The sequence below is a fragment of the Sesamum indicum genome, unplaced genomic scaffold, assembly GCF_000512975.1.
Source record: "Sesamum indicum cultivar Zhongzhi No. 13 unplaced genomic scaffold, S_indicum_v1.0 scaffold00344, whole genome shotgun sequence".
In the NCBI taxonomy this organism is placed as follows: domain Eukaryota; kingdom Viridiplantae; phylum Streptophyta; class Magnoliopsida; order Lamiales; family Pedaliaceae; genus Sesamum; species Sesamum indicum.
Window position 1 is genome coordinate 13,937 of NW_011628236.1, and position 3,748 is coordinate 17,684.

General features: G+C 36.0%; 1 pseudogene; it reads left to right on the forward strand.

Annotated features, from left to right (window-relative positions):
• The first annotated feature begins 611 nt into the window (after window positions 1-611).
• Window positions 612-2,921, forward strand: LOC105180139 (annotated as a pseudogene).
• Window positions 2,922-3,748: the final 827 nt, after the last annotated feature.

Below are 3,748 nucleotides of genomic sequence, written 5' to 3' on the forward strand. Positions count from 1 at the left end.
TTTCTACCAACAAATTCTAGTTCAAACATCAATGTCTTTGTTGGTACCAAAAATAATTTTGAAGGAAAATTATATGCATATATATATGGATAATAAAAATTGCACCTTTTTTTTTGCCTTATACTTCCACTTTTCTGTCCAATTTTGACGGAGACAAAATTAGCCCTCTGAGGGTTTCATATACATCAATTTTTATTTCACTTCCGTATATTCTCCCGAACCAAATACAAAATTATTTCTTATACATTCATTTTTATTTTCACTTTTTTTATACTTTCACTTTTCACCTCAACCCAACCAACCATAATTGTTAACACAGATAGCATAAAGAGGAAAATGAATGCAATTTTATTGATTAATTTCTTTTCAATTCCCTTAAATTTTATTTTCATTTATACTTTATTTTTCACTTTTCACCTCAACCAACCAGAGTCTAATTGTTAACACAGATAGCATAAAGAGGAAAATGAAATGAATTTTATTGATTAATTTCTTTTCAATTCCCTTAAATTTTGAAAAATATTCTTCATTTATAAAGTTACAAATAACATAAACTCAAGCTATAAATACATGCATGCCTAAACAACCCTGCAAGCCTATCATTTCTTAGCTATGGAATTCAGCTATGTCTTTGTTGCGGCCATTGCCTTCTTCTTTCTCTTCTATTACCTCCTGTATTCAAGTTATACTAAGCTAAGAACCCAAAAGTACAAAGCGCCACCTGAAGCTGGCGGCGCGTGGCCTTTTATAGGCCATCTCCACCTCATGAAGGGAGGCTCCACCGGGCCTCCTCACGTCAACTTAGGCGCCCTGGCCGACCAACACGGCCCCGTTTTCACCATCCGGCTTGGCGTACACCGAGCACTAGTGGTGAGCAGCTGGGAACTGGCGAAAGAATTATTCACCAGACTCGACGTGGCGGTGTTCTCCCGTCCAAGTCTGAAAGCTTACAAAAACTTGAGCGACGACTTTCCCATGTTCGGAGTTTCCCATCACGGCGCGTACTGGCGCAGGGTGCGAAAGCTGATGTCCGGTGAGCTGCTCTCTAACCGCAGACTGGAGCTGCTGAACGACGTACGTGTGTCAGAAACAGCTCACTCTGTTAACGAGCTTTACAAGCTCTGGGAGGAGAAAAGAGACGAGTCAGGCCGCGTGTTGGTGGACATGAAGCAGTGGTTCCGGGACTTGAATCTGAATGTGACCCTTAGGATGGTGGTGGGGAAGAGATATTCCGGCACTGGTGCCGATACGGAGGAGTCGAGGCGGTACCGGGAGGTGATGACGGACTTCTACAAGCACTTGGGGAGGCTGTTCGTGACGGCCGACGCAATGCCTTATCTTGGGTGGTTGGATTTTTAGGTGGATTTGAGAAGAAACTGAGGAAAACTGCGGAAAAATTGGAACGAATTGTTGGAGGATGGTTGGCGGAGCATAGGGAAAAGGAATATTCCGGCAAGGATCAGTAAAAGCCGCAGGATTTCATGGATGTCATGCTGTCAGTTGTGCAAAGTGCAGACCTTCAGGATCAATATGATGCTGATACCATCATCAAAGCTACGTGCGAGGTGGGTTAAACATCATCTATGTTTTTTTTTTTTAAAATATTATATATATTAAATAAAATAAAGTATATAATAAGAATGTAAAATTAAATATTCAATCTGCGTATTCACTTACATGTGATCTTTAAAATCAGATCAAGATAGTAGATTTGACTGATTTAATCAAAAAATCGTAATTCAAGAGTCCGATCTGATTATTAATAAAATTATAAGAATAGAAAAACATGTACTAAAGAAAAAAACATATCTGAAAACATCGGTGGATTGATCAACTAAATTGATCGAGTACACACCAAAAAACTTAAAAGAAATAGAAAAAACTCATTTTACAAAATTAAGATTGCTCAAAGAAAAAAAAGCTAATTGTTTTGGGTTAATTTATAGCCCTATTTTGAATTATCCTAATTAATATTTATTGATTTAATACTATTTATATGTTTACAATTTTCGAAATACTTCATTTAAATCAAGTAGTTTTTTTTCCCCCAAAACAAGAATCTTAATGTTTCTTACAAAATTTGATTTTTTTTTAAAAAACGTATTCTTTTAGAATATATGATTCAATGATTAAAGTTTTGGGATAACCATTAGATTGAAAATATATGTGAGAAATTCGAATTTTCCCGAAAATTACCCAACATCACTATGCATGAAGAACTCCTATTGTTACAGGATGGATTATAAGCTAATTCAAAGCTTGCACATCTGATTTGTTTTAATTGACATGACCAGAATTTGATTGTTGGTGGGACTGATGCTCCAGCAACCATTTTGGTGTGGGCACTCTCCCTCATGTTAAATAATCGTCGTGTCCTGAAAATTGCTCAAGAAGAATTAAACAAGTACGTCGGAAAAGAAAGACTAGTACATGATTCAGACATCAGCAATCTAATCTATCTCAATGCCATTGTTAAAGAGACTCTGAAATTGTACCCCGCAGGCCCCTTAGGAGCTACACGAGAGTTTAGTGAAGACAGTCATATAGGAGGCTACTACGTCCCAAAGGGCACATGGCTTATAATGAACTTGTGGAAGTTGCACCGTGATCCAAACGTGTGGCCTGATGACCCATCAGAGTTTAGGCCTGAGAGGTTTTTTAGTACGCACAAAAGTGTTGATGTTAAGGGCCATGATTTTGAGTTGTTACCATTTGGTGCTGGTCGGAGGATCTGTCCTGGAATGAATCTTGCCCTGCAAATGTTGCATTTTGTGTTGGCTAGCTTGTTGCACGCATTTGAATTCTCAACTGTGTGTGATGAGATGGTTGACATGACTAAGCGTGTTGAACTATCAAACATGAAAGCCACACCACTTGAGGTTCTTATTACCCCAAGACTCTCTCCTGCCCTTTATAATTAGGCCATTTCTTTATCTTTTTTTTTTTTTACTTTTATGTATTGTGTTCTAACTTCAATGTTTGCTTTTGTTTCATGATATATACACTATATATGGGCATATATAGTGTATGTAGTGTTTGTAAAATCTTGAATTATATGGACATATGAATAAATATGTTGGAAAGATATTAAATTATAAATAAATAATTATCTTTTCATCAATTGAGTTACATCAGTAGGTTAGAGGCAAAAATATTGTTATGGATAATGAGCACATGATTAATACTAATGATGTCACGGTCTAGTTGTTAGAGTTGAGGTTCCACGAATAAATTTATTGTAATCATAGGTTCAAGTCCTATTGAACTTGTGGGTATTTCTTTTACTTTAAGAGAGTTTATTGTAATTAATTTATTTTACGGTCTTTAGTTATATCAATCGAATCGATGAATTGCTTAGTTGCTCAGTTATGTAATAAACACTTCATTAAATAATAATTGTTGCATACTGTGGTCCAATAGCAATACAATGGTCGAAGATTTTTGTGAAGATCCTAAAATCACCTGAGAACTAACCAACAAAATAGAAGTAAGCATTTTAATGCTTTCGTTAGTAACTGAATTACTAAGTAAAGAGTTGAAAAGTACTTGGGATAACATAAGATAATTGTGAAATATAGACAAAATGCATAAAACCCCCTATGTTTTAAAAAATCTGCAAAAAAACCCTCCTTGTTTTCAGAATAGGCTAAAAGCTCCCATGTGTTTTGTAAAACTCAACTCAATCGCCCCCTCTCCGTTAAATCCAACTAATGGTGTTAATTTTTTAGAAAATAACCGTTATACCCTT